This window comes from Pseudorca crassidens, chromosome 4 (genome assembly GCF_039906515.1).
Source record: "Pseudorca crassidens isolate mPseCra1 chromosome 4, mPseCra1.hap1, whole genome shotgun sequence".
Taxonomy (NCBI): Eukaryota; Metazoa; Chordata; class Mammalia; order Artiodactyla; family Delphinidae; genus Pseudorca; species Pseudorca crassidens.
Window position 1 is genome coordinate 41,715,254 of NC_090299.1, and position 20,106 is coordinate 41,735,359.

The following is a 20,106-nucleotide window of genomic DNA, read 5'->3' on the forward strand; positions in this document are numbered from 1 at the left end:
CGTTAACATGATTTGAACATTTACAATAGGTCAGGTTCTGAGCTAAGCATTGGGTATGCATGTTCTCATTTATTCCTCACACCAAGCCTATGATGACTGCTAATATTACACTTATTATTATTATTAATGAGGAGACAGATGCAAAGAGTATTTATATGGTTAATCTGAGGCCACAGAGCTAGTGTTAGAATATCAGGATTCAAACTCAGGTAGAGTTGAGGATCTTAAACTTTACCTTGGCACTGAACCAGTAAATGCAAGGTTCTTGGCCTGATTGTTTGACTTCCTCTGGGTTTTTGAGACTTTGCTCAAGCATCAATCACTCAGTGAGACCTCTACATTCAGTCTGAAATGATGTCTCTGCTGGGATCGTTGTCACCCTGACTTCATTGCAAACAGCATCTGTCACACTATTTTGATATTGTGTATCTGTCTCCCCACATTATCTTGGTGAAGACCATGTATCTTTTATTATATTTTCCCTCTATTTATCCTCAAATACAATAAATAATTATTGATCATGTCTTCTATCTCAATTTTATTTTAGAAACTGGGAATATGATAATGAACAAGACAGATAAATTCCCTACGTTATGGAGCTTATAATTTGTGGGAGATGCTAGTCATGTAAATCATTTAACAAATAAAATAATTTTAGATAGTAATAAGTTTTATGAAAATGAAAAATCCAGGGAAAAAGGATAAAGAGAGTCTAGGGGAGTGGGTACTACTATAGTCAGGGTGGTAAGGGAGGGCTTCTCTGAGGATATGACATTTGAGCCAAGACCCAAGGATGAGAAAACCTGTGGGAAAAGTTTTCTCACAAGAGGACACAACTAGTGTCCCATGTGTAGGGCACAGTATAGAAGTCCTAATCTGAGAATGAGCTAGGCCTTTGCCAAGAGCAGAAAGCTGGTGGACTGGACCCAGGTTATGAGATACCCCAGATCTGTTGAGTTTCATTTGTCCGCATTTGTGATGGTTAATTGTGTACATCAACTTCCCTGTGCCACAGTATGCTCAGATATCTGATTAAACATTATGTCCAGGTGTGTTTGTGAGGAAGTTTCCAGAAGAGGTTAGCATTTAAATAGGTGGACTGAGTAAAGCAGATGACCTTCCCCAATGTGGATGAACATCACCCAATCCATCATGGGTCTGAATAGAATTAAAAGGTGAGGAAATTTGAATTTTCTCTCTGTCCAAATGCTTCAGCTGGGATCTCAATCTTCTCCTGCCTTTGACACTCCTGGTTCCCAGGACTTTAGATCCAGACTGAGATCTACACCATCATCTCTCTGGCTCTCAGGCCTTTGAACTGTACCACCAGCTTCTGGGTCTCCAGCTTGCAGATGGCAGATTGTGGAACTTCTCAGCCTTCATAATAGTGTGAGTTTATATCATTTATATTATATCTCCTCCTATTGCTTCTGTTTCTCTAGAGAACTCCAATTCATACCAGGTATCAGCTGCCGGCTTGCTTCCCAGCCCCCATAACAGCTCCTGTGGTCTTCAAAGTCATGAAGTCCTATGATTTTAAACCACTGATGGCACAACTACTTTCTTTACACCACAAGTTGATGTGGCTCCCAGGGTAAGTTCTCCTCTGAGCCAGCTGAGACAGAACTGTAGCAGCTCCAGCACACAGGTCTGCAACCAGATGGGTCCACAGAGGCTCAGGTCTTAACATTAGCTGTCCAGGGCATCTGGTTTTGATAGTGCAAAAGTTAACAGAAGTCAATACTCTTCAGGGAAGACTTTGGACAATTAGAGACATAGGACAGGAGGGAAACAGCCGATAAATCCTTTATCCTTCCTTCCCTGACAAACTCTAAAATAGGTTGTGGTTTCCCTATGGTCTCTATAAGTTGTCCAGGAGCCTGAGCGAGAAGCACCCTTTCTTGTGGCTCCATCGCCAGCTTGGTCACGTACTACCTTGAATTGGTCTCCCTCTTTCCTCACTTCATGTCTCATGTTTTTCTCATTATTGCTTCCCTGAGATGGCACAGTCAAATAAAATATTTTTGCATAAGATTTGGGCTGACTCTGTTTTCTAAGGACTGGAACTAAGAAAAGATCAGCCTGGCAGGAGCATAGTGAAAGAGAGAACAAGAGGCAGGAGATGAAGCTGAAAAGATGGATAGGTTGGCTCCTATAGGGTCTTGTAAGCCAGGGCAAGGGATTTAGACTTTATTCCAATTGTAATCCATGGAAAGGGATAGCATAATCTCATTTAAATATTTTTTTAAAAGATTGTTTTCGCTACTCTACGGGTAATAATCTCTCATGAACAGCATTTGTGCTGTGCATTAGGCCCTCAGTGCATGTTTGATGATTGATGCATGAATGTATGTCTTCTGTAATGGGTTTTATTCTCCTACCTAGTCTGGGTCAAATCATTTATCTTATGCATGGGCCCACCCATTAATAAATGTTTGTGGTATTCATACAGCATATATACATTTTTATTTCTCCTAGGAGATTTTCCTTTCATTCCATAAACTTGCTTCTCTCTTATACCACTCCCCTCATTTCTTTCCCTTGGGCACCATTTTTTATTGAGTTTGGGTTAAGAGCCTGCATAGTTAACTTAAATTTAAATTAAGAGATGATTTAGTAAGACTTTGCATTTCTGAAATTATTCTGTAGCTGAATCGAAAACAGGAATGTTCTTTTTGGCAAGTAATTAAACTTTGAATATTTTGTGGGGTAGTCTTGTATTATCTTTGCTCACATGCACTGTGAAGTAGAATTGTAGCCACTTATAATGGGAGAGTTAAGAATTTAAGCCTTTCCACATAAGCTTTCAAGCTTTTTTATTTTTTCCATTGAAGATAATTATGCATGCTGGAAATCATTGGTGGGGACTGGTGAAGGGTGGCCAGCAAGTAGAAGGCAGGACACCAATTGTCCCTTCCTTACAAAGGATGTTGCATTCTCCAAAGAAAAATGAGAGAACAATTTCTTAAATTTTATACTGCTATGTTCCTTAGCCAATTATTTATAAAGTCCTGCATAATTTTGAAACATTCCACTCTATTTTTCCACCTGTCTAAACCCCCTTTCTACTTCTCCCTCAATATTGAAAGAGGAGGCAAGCCAGACAGAAATGGGCTCACCATTAGAAATTACAGTGCCTGCTGGCATGACCCTTAAACCAGAGACAATCCAAGCCAGTTCTGAGTGGGAGCAAGTCAGTAGCTGAAGAGACCAGAGAAAATCCCAAGACCAAAGGCTTAAAAAGAGGTGTATAAATACAAGAAAAATTTGAAACAGAAGCTGGGGATGAAATGAACCCAAATAAGAGCATGCAGAGACTACACGGAGTGAGTTAGCATGATTACATCAAACATCTTTGAGGCACCCAGCTATTGCCTGTATCAGCCACTGGGCTCATAGTGTGTGCATTTGTTGAGCTCAATTGAGTTGAAAGTTCAGGCTGGGGAATGGACTCCTCCAATCACTCTCACAGCCTATTATCCATCTGATACCTCTAAATGCTCTCATGGGGACATTGCTTCTGGCTCTCTGCTCTCCTTCCTGAAAACTCTCCTCAAAGCATAAGAAGCATTCTTCCTCTCAATCTAGTCCTAGTATATTACCATCAATATGGATTTCCCAATAAATTTGTGTTAATTCAGAAAACTAAAACTAAAACTACCATATGACCCAGCAATCCCACTGCTGGACACATATCTGGAGAAAATCATAATTCAAAAATATACATGCACCCCAAGTTTTATTGCCACTATTTACAAATAGCCAGGACATGGAAGCAACCTAAATGTCTATCGACAGAGGAATGGATAAAGAAGATGTGGTACATATATGCAATGGAATATTACTCAGTTATAAAAAAGAATGAAATAGTGCCATTGGAAGCAACATAGATGGACCTAGAGACTGTCATCAGAGTGAAGTAACTCAGAAAGAGAAAAACATATATAATATCACTTATAATTGGAATCTAGAAAAATGGTACAGATGAACTTATCTGCAAAGCAGAAATAGAGACACAGATGTAGAGAACAAACTTATGGATACCAAGGGGGGAAGAGGGGGTGGGATGAATTGGGAGATTGGGATTGACATATATACACTACTATGTATAAAATAAGTAACTAATGAGAACCTACTGTATAGCACAGGGAACTCTACTCAATGCTCTGTGGTGACCTAAATGGGAAGGAAATCTGAAAAAGAGGGGATATATGTATATGTATAACTGATTCACTTTTCTGTACAGCAGAAACTAACACAATATCATAAGGCAAGTATACCCCAATAAAAATAAAAAATAAACATAAATAGTATAAAATGACATGGAATTGAATATAGTTTTATATATTGGGTTGGCTAAAAGTTCCAACCCAAAAGAACTTTTTGGCCAACCCCATATGTACATATGCATGTGTTTACATCCTATTCCTGTACCATGAACAATTTAAGTTGGTTAAATTAAATATGTTTCTTTCCATCAAATCTTCATCTCTATACTCCACTCTACTTTCTGACCACACTTGGGATGAGGTTACCCCATTGCTATTTAACCAAAATACATATCACCCAACTTGAAAGAGGACTACTAATTTCAAGGTTTGTCAAATTATATATAAAATATATGAATTCACACTTTTCTGCAATTAGATGGTTAGATAGTAGAACTAAAGAAAATATACTTCAGTAAAATAGATGAACATTTGCATGAACAGGACTACAATTCAACTCAATATTTAAATGTAAATCTGTAGAGCTAACCCCATTTCTGGGTCTGACTCTTGCTGTCGGGCTCCTTCTTCACACACTCATTCATCTTGAAAATCAATGTGGAAGCCTGGAAATGTACAAGACTTCAGTTGAAGTCTTAGCTAGATCACTAACTGTGGAACATTTCTTCTTTCCTATATTGATTTTTAAAAAACTAATTGAGCATCATTTTGTATCCAAGTTCTCAGGGACCTTGCATTGAATGATTGTATGAGTCAGGCTTTGGCTACGGAAATGGAAATGACTGTAGGTATTCCAAGCAAGAGGAATTTAATACCAAGAGTTAGATAACAATATTGTTGGAAAGTCTGAAGGTTTAAAAAAAGGGATGTGCGGTATTCTTGCCCAAAGCTCTGGAACTGCAGGAAGCTGCTATCACTGCCCAGGGTGCTGCCCTTAATTTGCTTCTGCTGCTGCAAGAGGCCACAGAGCTGCATACCTGCTGCAGATGCTGACGGTTTTCTGGTGCTACCCCCACACAACCACTACTGTTGCTACAGAAACTGGCATGCACAAGTCTGCAGTCACTGTTCTTCCCTAAATAGAACATCCTGTGCCTCCCTTCTATCTTCTAATAATATGTCCTTGCCTTACCCTTTGCAGTACCAAAGGAGAACTCTGATGGCTAGAGAGCCTGGGAAGAGTAGCTTCCAGTCTTCTAGCCCTGATGGTACGAGAGAGTGTAGAAATGGCCACAAGTGGTTCAGAGTTGTTAGCAAGAAATATGGCACCACGATGGAGACAAAGTCATGGATTTCATAGAGAACACCTTAGAACCTGATGGACTATGCAGGTAATTAAACAGATCATGAAATGTAGAGCCATCCCTAACTAAATTCTCATACTCTCACTATCCAAATATTTGCCATGACAACTTGAAGACATTTTATGTGAATTTTACCATTTGATATAAAACAACAAGCAAAACCTGTATGTTTGTGCTAGTGAAAACATTTAAGTTATATGGAAATCCTGGCAATAGAATGTGGATCATACTGCAGTTATACCTCAAGTGTTCTCTTATAAGGATATAATTCAGTGCTCATGTATTATTGCTACAATCTTCCCAATATTATTAAGTGAAAGTATTTTCTAAGAAGCTAGAAGAGGAAAAAGCACAGTGAAATACTCAATGTCAAAGCTTTAAAAGAAATTATGGATCATTCAGACAAAATGATTGTTGTAAATAAGTATCACTGTGACATAGGCAGAGGTACCATATTAAAAATGCAATTATAAGTTCAATATCTTATTATTGTTAGCTGTACAACTGTAAGCAAAGAAAAAAATAAAAGCTTATATTTAGTTTTCCTTATCATTCTCATTGCTTGGTCTATGACTTTGGACGTCGATCTATAGGCATCTATTTCTTGAATCACAAACTCTAAGAAAAGAAACTTTGCCAGCTCTTCACATTTGGATATGAGCAAATCTGATGCATTTACTATTTTACTCATTCCTTCACCAGCTTCCTCCCCTCGTTTTTACCATCATCTAGCAGCCACAGTGACTACTGCCTCCATCTACCATTTCTCATCACCAAATTTCACTCAGACAGCTCTTCAATGGATAGGTAACAATTTTTTAATTGTGCTTTTTATTGGTCTTACTTTTCTAAGCTTCACTTTCATTCATCATACATTTTAACCTAGTTTATGGTTTGTTTTCATTACAGTATGCATTGGTTGTGATAAAGGAGGAAAATGTAGTTTGTATCTGATTCATATAGTATTAATCTTTACTACACCTGTGATGATAAGTGATGGTCTAGATGACAACAGCATCTGCCATGAGCTGGGAAGACACGAGTCTTCTCTTAATTTAAAGAAAATAAAATGTGGGCTCAGGTTGTCCCAAATATGTCATCCAAAACAATTTCAGGAACAAATTAAATTTGGGTAATTAGGGATAATTTTAATAACAAAAGTGCTATTGACTATTAAGATGGGGGAACACGGGCTTCCCTGGTGGCTCAGTGGTTGAGAGTCCGCCTGCCGATGCAGGGGACACGAGTTTGTGCCCCGGTCCGGGAGTATCCCACATGCCGCGGAGCGGCTGGGCCCGTGAGCCATGGCCGCTGAGCCTGTGCGTCCGGAGCTTGTGCTCCACAACAGTGAGAGACCTGTGTACGGCAAAAAAAAAAGATGGGGGAACACAAAATTCTGAAGAGGGGGACCAAACTATTTGAACTAAGACTTGAAGGATAATTGAAGTTAGATACACAAAAGAGGGAGGGAAGGTTGGCATTGGGGACAGTCAAGAAGAAGACAGATTCTTCCAGGTAGAAGAAAGAGCAGGTGCAAAGACCATAAGCAAGATGGATTGTTTTCTGTCCCACTTTCTGAAAAAGGGTAAATATAACCAAGATGTAGAATAGGAGCTGAAGAGTAGAAAGAGGAAAGCTTACAGAGCTAGGCAGACTGAGGATATCTTATTAGTCATGTCAGAGAATTTGGACTTCATCATAAGGCAAGGGAATTCTCTGAAGGATTTAAGTCGGAGAGTAAGTTGGTCAATTTGAATTCTAGGAAGACTATTTTATGTGCTCTGTGGAACATGGATTGGAGGGTATAATACTGAACATGGGGAAGACAGTAATGAAGCTATTGCAATAGCTTCCCCAAACCTTAATTTTCCCTTGTGATAGTTATACTACTTCCCTAAGTATCATTTGTAGTGAACATCTTTCCATCTTTGGGTTTGCTAGGTTAAATATTATTTACTTTCTTCTGTGTTTGATTAATAAACTAAATCATTGACGTTGCATCCTTACAAATATTTACTTTTGCATAAATATAAATGTGTGGTTTCCTGGAGTTCTTAGTTTACCTAGTCTAAAATTATGCATGTTAATAATAGCTAACGTACACTGAGTACTTGTGCTAAGTGCTTGTGATGTGGTTTCTCATTTAATGCTCATAAAACCATTTGAATTATTATTATATCCTTTTTATGGGTGTTGGAGCTGAGGCTTAGAGAGGTAACATTTGCTCAAGGTCATGAGATTAGTGTCTCATGGAGCAACCCAACCCAGGTCTACTAGACACTAGAGCCAAAGCTTTCATTCACCAATCAACGTGTGGTTCACAGCTGTTCTTTTCCTGTAAGTTACACAACATGGGGGTATCAGATGGAGAATGTAGCTCTCAGGAAATGTACAGACTGGGGAAAAAATTAAAGAGACAATAAGGATATATTCCAGTTCTTCAAGAAATAATCAAGTAGCTGGCAAGATTCTATTCAGAGTAGATCTTCATTTTTCTCTCTAACTCACCATTTACAGATGAAGAAACTAAGATCTAGAGAACTGATTAGATTTTCTCAAGCTCATTCAGCTAGCCTGTGGTAGAAGTGACATTCAAGTTCTCAAGTATTTGACTCTAAAGCCAGTACTGCTTTCACTTTGTTCATTTGTAGATGGAAATATTTAAGTGTTTTAGAGCCTTAGTAATTTTTAAAAATCACTTGGGCTGGTTCCACAGTACAAAGATGCATTAAGGCAAGGTCTCTCACTTGGTGACCTCCCAGACCTGCCGTGTTTTAACACACTTTCCTGCCTACTCCTCTCCTGTTTGTTCATTTCTCTATTCTCTTTGCTTTCTGCAGCAGTCATTACTCTTAGCAGTGTAGGTTGTGAGGCTTTCAGGACTTTGATGAAGCTCAAAACCTTTGAAAATTATTCATGTTATTTTGCTGGGAGCTGAGTCACCCCTTATGGATGTATATTGAAAATGGATGGAGAGTATATTATTTTCACCAACCAACTAAATAAATTCAAGCAAACAGAATTGTTGATGACTCCTAGAGAATACAAGACTAAACAAGAATTTCCTTTACACAGTAGCCCGAGATTAGAAGATAATCCTCTAAGTGCCCTAGGGATCCTTTGGGAAAGATAAGGGCTTGTAAAGAGCTCAACGGGCTTTTGCACAGATTGCCATGTCTTTCCCTCATGAATTTGTCTCCCTTTTATAGCAGGAGAAATTAAGATCCTAAATCACAAGCAAAAAAGGGGACTATATCGAATACTCTAATTCTGCATTTTTTTAAATCTTCTAACCGTGGCTCTAGCTCTCAGCCACTAATCTGTACATCACAAGATGGAGGTACAGGTGTAAACAACCATTCCTATAACCCTAAGTGAACTTGATGTGACTTCTAAATGGCCTCTGGTCCAGATGGCATGCTGCTTTTACTGGGTATTTCAAGGTGATAACTGATTTAAAACAACTTGGACTCCTCCTAGAGTTATTAATTATGTTTTATATTCATGTATTCAGAAAACAATAATACTAAATTAAATAGAATAAAAGAGTAATTATCAGTCATCCAAGCTAATCTTTTCTTTTTTCAGTGTGTAGTGTATAAAAGATGTTGGCATTCATGTCTTTATTAGTTATAATGCCAAGTATAGACTTCTGGATCTATCTGTGGAAAATTAAAAAAAATAAAGGAATATTTACAACTTCTTAATGCTTTTAACAGAGACGATAGAGTGATAAATTTTACTCTTATGCTACAAAGACATGTCAAGTGAGTTAATCTATTGGTCAGTGAGCAAACTTGTCAAAATAAAGTTAAGAAAGTTAGCTTATTGGACACAATTCTAATAAAAATATGACTGACTGTAACAACAGCAGTTATCTTTAGTGTGTTCTATGTGTAAGGCAATGGTATAGTAACTGCAAATATATTTTCTCTAATCTCTCACTCATGCTGCAGGATGAATATTAGGTTCACTTAAGATATAAGTAAATCAAATCTCTGAAAAGTCAGGGCACTTGCCCAAGATCACACTACTCTAGTGAAACCAAGATGGTGCCAGGTCTCCCTGACTTCAAAGCCAGCCTTCTTTCAACAGACTAGTGCCTCTATAATGATTGATAGTTTTGCTACCCAGTTGACACCATCGTTTTAAAAAAAAAAAGACAAAAATAAGAGATAAACAAACAAAATACTGCTTATTTATTGAGACATTTTCATTTGACCGAAGGATAAAATGAAATGCTTAGAATGGAAAAATAGTTTGCATGGTTCGTTAGTGGTCTAGCTGTTTAGATTTCCAGTCCAGGGCTCTTCCTTGCCCACCTGCCTCTCACCTCTGACATGTACAAACCCTAGCTGATTTCCTGTTAATCTAATCTGGGTCTATTTTAATTCTATGTTTCCTTTAGTGGTTCATTTTTCTCATTCTAAGAATCCTAAGGTAGAGGAGAATAGACAGAAATATTCCAACACTGGTGAAGCTAAAGAACTGAATGGAGAGCCCAGAGATTGGAGTTCTGGCCCAGTACTCCAGTCACCTGAAGGGTCTTGGGCAAGCACTCAGCCCCTCTGAGGTTTACTTCTTCTCTAGGAGTCAGAAAGAGATACTGTCCTTACCCGATCCCTAGGGTTTTTGAGGAGAGCAAGTGGGATCATGAATGAAAAAGTGCTTTGCAAGTTTTGAAGCCTTGTATGAACTGTAATAGTCCAAAGTCCAGGACACTGTGATGATCACATGAGAAGTGCTGCAGACATATTCTGTGCTCCCCACCCAATCCTCAAACCATTCTCTTGGCTCACATAATTTAAGCAAAGCTCTGGTGGGCATCTCAAGTGTGCCAGCTTCACCCTGCTTTTTTTTTTTTTTTTTCTTCTAAGTTACCTCTCAGGTCTGTAGGGCTTCTTATCCCAGGAACAGATGCAGCCTGGAAATATAGGAGTAGTCACTTCCCACAGCTGTAGTGGACAGAAGTAGAGGTATAAATGCCTCAGCTTCCTATGCTTCAGAGGAACAATTCTGAGGCACATTCTACAAGAGTCCTCCGGTGGCTCCTACAGGGTTCAGTCCCACCTACTCACCTCAGTGTGTAGCTCAACACCGCAGATTTTATTGACTGCTCTTTCACTATCTTACTTCCTCTCCCCCAACTTTGCTTCATAGTATCCCCTCCGTGACGTTTAATTTTATGTGTCAACTTGATTGGGCCACAGGGTACCCAGATATTTGGCTAAACATTATCTCTGGATATGTCTGTGAGGGTTTCTGAATGTGATTAACATTTGAATCAGTAGATTGAGTGAAGCTGATTGGTGTCCTGATGTGGGTGAGCCTTACCCAATCTGCTGAAGCCTTGAGTAAAAAGAAATGCTGAGTAAGAAAAAAATCTCTCTCTGCCTGATTGTCTTCAAGCAGGTACATTGGTGCTGTCCCACCTTTGGACTTGGAATCAAACTGGAACTTATACCATCAGCTGTCCTTGTTCTCCAGCTTGCTGACTGCAGATCTTGGATTTTTCAGCTTCCATAATCACATGAGCCAAGCCCAATTCCCTTACAATAAATATTTATCTATCTGTTTATCTATCTATCCATCTAATCTCCTATTTGTTCTGTTTCTCTGGACAACTGAGATAATACATGTCCTAAATCAACAACTTGCATCCAAATCATTGTCTCAGACTCTGCTTTAGGGAGATCTTGAATGAAGACTGGTGAGCTGATTTTTTGATCAACTGATTCCTTTCACTTATGCAAAAGTTTACAGAGCTGCTACCATGTGTCAGGCAATATGCTGGGGGATAGGGGAATATGACAGGCTCCTGACCTGGAGGAATTTACAGAACATTGAGGGTGACAGACATGGAAATGGATTATTGAAATGCAAAGCAGTAAGGGCCAGAAGAAAGGTGAGCATCCCTGCACCCTGGCCTCATCTCTCCATCTCTGGACCAGCATCCATGTTTGGCTGTGGCTCCACTTATTGAATTTCTGGTCATACTTCCTCAGTACAGACTCTTTCCCCAGGTTTGGCCCAGACTCCCAGCCAAGACATCTCCCCTAATGATATTTCTGGGCTTGTGCATTGACACAGTGACAGCTGTGAAGAATGCTCTGTCCCAGAAAGGTCAACGGACAGTGTAATCCATAGACTAGCACAAAGCCCATTGCCACAACACAGATTTTAACCTTTTGGTTTTGCTAAGGCAGTCCCCCAGCTCCTGCACCCTGCCTGGGGCTTATGGTGATGTGGGGGAGGCAGAGGTGGAATTCATTACAGGAATGCCCTATACCAGACTCTCCCTTCTGCCCTGCCAATCCCCTCAAATGCTGCATCTGGTGTCTTTGACCTGGGTTTATTGGACAACAAATTCCTGATTAAAAGTGGCAGTGATGCAGCTCACATTACAGCAAATGTAAGAAAGTGGAGCATGAATAACCCTCCCTATGTCTTCCTTCATGCTGTGGGCCCAAAGGATTCAGCTGCTGTCTCTCCAGCCTCTCCAAAGCAGCAAATCCCTTTTCTTTTGGCTCTTTTACAAGTTAGATTCCTGCTCTGAATCAGTCACTTTACTGGCACTGAGGGCCTGAAGCTAATGAGACTACATCCACTATTCTGAGGCTCCCATAGCCCAGCAGGGAAGTCCAAGGAAACACAGGGTTGCAACACATCCTGGTCTTACTCTGTGAACACTTTCTCAGGAAGGCAGTGGGTGAAATGGTTTAGGCAGGCATACTCGTATTTGAATCCCATCTCTAGCTTCTGAGTATGGGCAAGTGACTTCAACTGTCTGAGCTTCCAATTCTTCATCTCAAAATGGAAGAATAGCCTTGAACAACTTCTATTCCTCCACTGCTGGCCCCTAAGAAATGATAATTGTGTGGTGTGATAGAGGTGCTAACTATTGCTACAATAGCAATCATATCCCACTACATAAATGTGTTGAATCAATGTGTTGTACACCTTACATTTGCAAAATGTTATATGTCAGGGAACAGCAAAAATATATATCAATTAATTTTTATTTATTTATTTATTAAACATCTTTATTGGAGTATAATTGCTTTACAATGTTTGTTAGTTTCAGGTGTACAGCAAAGTGAGTCAGTTATATATATATATATATATATATATATATATATATATATATATATATATATATATATATATATATATATATATATATATCTCTTTTAGATTCTATTCCCATATAGGTCATTATAGAATATTGAGTAGAATTTCCTGTGCTATATAGTAGGTTCTTATTAGTTATCTATTTTATATATAAAAATGTGTAAAAAAGGAAAAAAAAAGAAAATGGGATGACAGCATATCTGCATGGGGCAATTTTGGGAACAGTCTGTGGGAGCAGTCAGTGCATCAGAAGTATCCAAGAAGAAGGGGAAGTTTCCTGCCCTCCCCACTTGCAGTGCTCCATCCTGTGCTTCATGGACATTCCTGTAACACTCCGTCTTTCCCTCTCCACTCCAGATTTTGATCTTCAACAACAATTAAGTCATTTAAACCACTCTGAGTCTCAGTTTCTCTTCTGTAAATGGGGAATGAAATGAAACTGCCAGTCCTATCAATCTTATTGAATGCCAGACGAGACATTGGTTGTGACCACACTTTGTAAATTATGAGGGCCCCTACATGGCTGCTCATTAACCATGTGAAGATACCCAAAAAGGGAAGTAATAGTGCTGAGGGAATTTTCCTGGGTTGTAGGTATAGCCGACCCGCTCCTATCTGAGTCACATATTTTTGGTATCTTATATATGTTGTTTTAAAAATGTTTTATTCATGTTATAAAAGCAATGCATCCTTGTAGTATTGCATTTAAAAACACAAAAAAAAAAGTTGAAAAGGAAACAAAAGCCACCCTTCATTCCACTCTACACATTTCATTCTGTTCACAGTGTTGTATATTTCCTCGCATAATCTCTGCATGTTTTGATTTGATCTGGCTTTGTTTTCAAGTTGAATAGCCTGGAAATCAGCTAAAAGAGGATAAGGGAGAGTGAAGTCAGAGGAGGGAAGTGGGTGAACACATAACTCGTGATTTTTAGTGAAGCACAACTGATACTTATGTCTTAGTCTTTGATCTGAATATTAAAGGAGGAAACTCCAAAGTGGAGAAATGTATATCCTCCCTCCTCAAAGTGTTTTCAAACAAACAGAAACAGGGCTCCAAGGCTTCCAGCTCAAGTGTCTAAATAATCACTTCACCAGGTACAAGCTTAGTGGTCCAGACAGAGGCTGGGACAGAAAGAGAGCTTGGCAACACTGGAAGATGGAGAGTGTGTGTGTGTGTGTGTGTGTGTGCGCGCGCGCGCGCGCGATTTCTTTCTGAGTATTCAAGGTATAACAGTGAGGAATCACAGTGGGCCTCAGGGATAAGGGAGAGAATGTCCATCTGCAGGAAGATTCAGGGCAAAAAATAAAATAAAAAATAAAGTAGACAAGATAAGAAGAGTCTCTGAAGCAGCCTTGGAGGAGGATTCAAGGCCAAGGATTTGTGAAGCAGAGATTGGCTCCAACAGCCTTGGGAGCCCATGGACTTAAACATTTCTATCTTTCCCTTAACTCAGGGGCCTTAACCTGAGGTCCAAGAAACTCCAAAGGGCACAAACCACAATAGAATATGAGAAGCTGCGGCTTGGTCACCAATGAAATCACAGATCTTTTCATCACACTATAGTTGTTTCAAAATTAAAATTTTAAAATACCACTACTGTTTTATTACAGGAATTATTAAATCTACTACTAAATTGTGTTATTTAATATATTAACAAAGACACATATTACTATGTCTAAGTTTTGTTTTTTTGTGTGTTTTGATAACTGGAATCCAATAATTGATTTCATTTGTAATTCTTTATATTATAGTACATGCAGTAAAAAAATATTGCTCTTGGAAAGAGTCCAAAAAATAAATCATAGTTCAAAAGGGAACCATGACATAAAAAGTTGAAGAACCCCTCCTTCAGTGTCTACAGGAGACTTGGCGAGAGGTTAACAGGGGCTTCCAGAGGCAGAACTGCAGAGTTCAGAGGCTTTGGGTTTCAAGAAACAGAAAATTTGACTTTGATTTAACAACAAGTGTACATATTATATCAAACAACTTTAAATGCAGAGGTAAGACTGGCTTTGAGCTAGGTTAGTTCAGTAGATCACAAAAGACATGGGTGGCCCTTGTTCTATGGGTATCTGCACTCTGCCATCCACAGTGTCAGCTTAGAGATAGGATGGTTCCCTCATGACCATGACCTGGCTGCAGGAGCAATCGAGCTATTTGCATTGTCTTTATTTTCACCTAGCAGGACACAGAGAAACACTTATTCCGTTGTTCTCTTATAAGCACATAAAAGTGTTAAAATCTTCTGGCAACTCCTCCTGACAACTCATTGGTGAAAGTTTGGCCACATGCCCCTTTGCCAATCAATAATAAATAAGAATGACGTGATGAGCAGAATAGCTTGGGCTAATCAGAAACACCCTCCCCTGCTTCCTCAGTTTAGAGTCAATTCCTAATACTACATACTGTGGCTACACAGCAGGGAGAGAGAAGAATGAATCTTGTGTGGTCCACAATGATACCTCTGGGCTTTGCAATCATCGTGTTCTTAGTATATAACTTAACATGTTGGAGTTGCTGTGTTCAGCTGTTTAAATATCTGCTACAGCATTCTGCTAAGAATCTTTGCATGCAGAAGCAGAAGGAATGGTGGATGAGCAGAATGCTAGGTGTAGACACAAGGGAAGTGATGTGTGATATTCTTCTCAGAGGAGTAGTAAAGGTTTGTGCAATTTTCCAATCCTTGCACCCAAAATGGGTTAAAGGTAAGCGGAAACACTGAATATTCCAAACATCAAGGCCACTGGACAAGTCCCAGGATAATTGCCTCCATCCACAAGCAAACTCCTTCATTTTCCTTAGTGCACCTTCCAAATGTTTATCCTATTTTATGCGTGTGCCAAGAAAAAGGAAGGGAAGCACTGGCTAGTAGTTGAGAACGAAGACTTTATAGTAACACGGCTTTGGTTCAAATCTGAGCTCCACTAGCTTTGTAGCATCTCTGTTTTTGTTTCCTCATTTGTAAGGTAGGAATTACAATCACAATGATCTTATTGGTTTACGGTGGGTTTTAAATGAGTCATTACATGTCAAGTACGTTTCTAAGTTTCTGGCATGTATAAAGCAATAAGTAAATCTTAGTGATTTTTAAAAAATCTCTTTACCAATCCTCCTTCTTCTAACTAGGAAACTAAAGCAATACAGGACCCGTTATTTCAGAAATGCCTGTAGTCCAAGTGGTGCATGTTTTAAGTGCTCAAAGCTATTTTCAGAACACATACAAAAATGTATGATATAACCCACTCAGTCTTTTCACTGGTGGGATGGGCAGTTTTGGTGGGTAGGTATATAAATTGCCATGAGCTTAAGTCTGAACTTGAAGCCATAATTGTTCTATTCTGTGCATGCAAAATGTACACATACACACACCAAAAATAAAACAAACATACAAACAAAAACCTACTGTCAACAAAGACAGCACAAGTCACTATGCGCAACCTGGATACTCAACGGTCTCCCAGTCAATGCGGTATAAAGGAGATTGCATAATCACTAATATCTACATGTTGATACTATAGTCTGACTATAGAAAGTAATCCTTTTCTCTGCACCAGCCCTCTGCACTCAATTAAAACTAGATCGTTCTTTGAGTAGCCAGGAGCCTTACATACACTCAAGAGCAAACATGCTCATGTTCCTCCTTTGCAGCTCTAATGCCGGGTTCTCCCCAAGTCACTTGTATCCTCACTGCTGCCACCTCATTGAAAAACTTATGCCTTCCTAGGATACTTGAACTCAAAGCTGCAAAGCTGTTAAGGAGCCACATGACACTGCATCCTCTCATGACCCCTATGTGGCAAAGAAGGTCCTTCTTTCATATTTTATGTCAGTCTCTGTTACCCAGGCTCTGGGTTGACACAGCTTATCCCTGAGAATCATAAGGTCTAAATGGTCCCTTCAGATTTTTTCTGCATATCCTCTGTCTGTTAAGGGACCAGGCAGCATGCTTCATTTCTGTGCCTTTGTCCAGGCTATTCTCCACACACGTACACATGCTTATGCACACACACACAGATCCATGTTTATTCCTGAAGGTACTAGAATAAACACTGTCCCACCCCACATCATCTCTCCTACCCAAGAGGCAACCCTGCTGTTGAGATATAGGTAACTAACTACCCAAGCAATGAGGGGAGGAGGACAAATTGGTAGTTCAAGGAAAAATTCAAAATGGCAGTTGCATCAGGCAGCAAAAAAGTAACCAAAAGAGAAACCATATTGTCTTCCAGCTAGGAGTGCTGAGTGTATAAAGAATAAGTTGGCAAGTGTTGACAGATTAATGATGGTAGCATCTGCTAGGAACATGTGGTGGCTCACAGCGGCAATGAAGATGCTCCTGGAATTAGGAAGCATCCCCCCAAACACACTCAGTCTTCTACTTTCAGAGTGTGTGAGATTAGAATACTACACTCAATCCTAAAAGGAATGGGCTGAATGTGGTGTTGGCCTTGACAGGTTAGTCATGTGTTGTCTCTGTTAATTGAATCTTTCTCTGTTCCTGTATTATGAGTATCCCAGTATGAGAGAGAAGAGATGAGCTGGACTTTTCTGTGTAACACATATTTCTGAGATAGTGAAAAAAATGTCAGATGATATGAAATTTCCTAAAGCTAATAGCCTGGGAAACTCAGGAAAGCCGATGAAGTTAGTTCCACTGAAAGCAAGATTGGAAGCCCCTTGACTTCAAGGGATGGTCATGCTCTTGATTGAAATTAACACACACACACACACACACACATGCACACGCACACGCACACGCACATGCACACACTGGCAGTTTGGAATCCTTCATCTACTTCTCTCCCTGGAAGGATAGCTTCTAACTTCTAAAAGGATGAAGGACAACCTCCAAAATGTGTTACTAGATCATGGATTCTGGACCAATGCTGCTATTAATTTAATGTGGAAAGAAATGACCCATCTGTTTATTGAGACATTAAAGAATGTAAGTAGGTTACTCAAAACTTTGGGCTCAGCTGGGAAGTGGTGTGGGTTTGTGCAGATGTGTTTAATGTGCATACTTTAGCATCCTTCCAAATCCTCCCCTAACACAGGATGACCCCTCACAGTTTTCTGTAAAGGTCCCAGCATCATCTTCTCACCCTGCAGTGTCACCACTGATGTCCATCATGGGGACTTCTGTCCCGCTGAACACACCAGTCTTGCCCTGGTGGTCAGGGCTTTATCCCAACCTGGCCCTTGGAGAGTGGATAAGAGTACTAACATCTGCATTTACAAAAATGTACAGAAGTTATGTAATCTCCCTGGGCTTTTGTCTCCTCACCTCTAAAATACAGAAAATATCTATAGGTAACATTTTCTAAGCACTCATTTTATGCAGGTACTTTTCCAAGTGTTTTGCAAATGTTTACTCATTTAATACTCTTAGGGTTGAGGTAAAGACTAAGTGAATTAATAGATGTAAGTGTTTAGGACATTATTTAGGATGTAGTAAATGCTCTGTAAATGTTTCTGCTAGAACTATTACTATGACTGCTGAAGCTATTTTTTTGGTTATTGTATTAGTTTACTAGGGATGCCATAACAAAAACCACAGATTGGGTGGCTTATGCAACAGAAATTTATTTGCTCATAGTTCTGGAAGCTAGATGTCTAAGATCAAATTATTATCAGGGTTGTTTTTTTTCTGAGGTCTCTCTCCTTATAGATGGCCATCTTCTCCTTGTGTCCTCACATGGCATGGTCTTCCCTCTGTGCTTGTCTGTGTCCTAATCTCTTCTTATAAGAACACCAGGCATATTGGATTAGGGTCCACACATTTGGCCTCATTTTAACTTAATTACCTCTTTAAAGACCTGATCTCCAGATACAGTCACATTCTGAAGTCCTGGGGGTTATGACTTCAATATATGAATTTAGTGGGTGGGGTACAGTTTAGTCCATAACAGTTATGGTACTGTTCCCTTAAGTGAACAGTTCCCTTTTCCCTTAATTTCCTACTGTGAAATTCCAGAGATGACTTTACAATAAGTCAACGAAAGTTGAGATTGGAAATAAGAGATAGATAAAGAAAGGAAATATAGAAAATGATTTAAAACTGCAAGTTGCTGTTCCTGGTCCTTAAAGGCTGACTCTACACAATCCTGGCAGTCCACTGCTGTCTTATCTTTCCCAGGCAAAAGCATCCTCTAGCATGTTGGTTCCAGTGGAAATTTGATTCTGACCAAAGTCTACAAGGTCACAGAGAATAAAGGAAATAATACTTTCTCATGCTATTCTAAGGTCAGCTTCTCTAGTTTTGATTTCTTGATTCAGGATATACAATATCCCAGAATAAAAGTCCATTTCCTTCATGAAAATTCCATCCATCTTCATGGGCTTTGTCCTTGGCCCTGAAGATGCAATCATAGTAAAACTTAATAGGTCATTCAGAAGTATCCTTTAATTGAAAGACATTGTCAATGTGAAACATGCTTCAAAATTTATTTTATATTCCAAGAGATAACATAAATTTTACATTATTTTTCCTATTTTCTATGTGTGACTTGTTCACGATTATCCTCCTATTCCTGGCCATGTTTTTGTTGCTGTTGTTTTTGATTTGTTTTGTTTTGCGGTACGCGGGCCTCTCACTGTTGTGGCCCCTCCTGTTGCGGAGCACAGCCTCCGGACACGCAGGCTCAGCGGCCATGGCTCTCAGGCCCAGCCACTCCATGGCATGTGGGATCTTCCCATACCAGGGCACGAACCCATGTCCCCTGCATCGGCAGGTGGACTCTCAACCACTGCGTCACCAGGGAAGCCCCCTGGCCATGTTTTGAGTCATGTTTAATTTTGTTGGTATTTTGCAGTCATTATTTCAAATATGAATTTCAAATACACAGTGGTTTTATTTTTCTCTTCCATTATTATTCTTTTTCTGATCTAGTCTCACTTTTTAACCTTCTTCTGTAGCATTATCAGTTTATTTGCCTTTTGATTTCTAAGATTTATCCTTTGAGCTTTTCCTTTTTTCAGAGAAACTCTGCTTTCAGTTGATTCTGGTGTCTGATTCTTTGCCATTTTCTCGAATAATTCTGAGTTTAGCTGTTTTACTTTACTTTCATCAATGTTATTATTATTTTAAATTCAGAGTCTGCATAAGTCCTGAGCCACTTCTTTTCTGTTACATGTGTTTGAATCTTGAAAAGAACAGTTTCTTCTGAGTCATTTATTGACTCCCAGCAAGTGGGAAGGCTAACAGAAGGCAAAGGGCACAGAAAGTCAAAACCTTACATTTTGATTAATGGTCTCAATCGTTCTTCAATCAATGTCCTCTGGCCCAAGGACATGTATTCACCTAGTTTGAGTATTCAAGAAGTTTTAAGGTTCACAGTAAAGTTCTGGAAATCTCATTTTCTCTGTGTTGTTACCTGCTTTTCTCCCCTTCCAGATTGCCCCTAGGTGGCTGCTTTGCTAATATTACCGCTAATAAAGT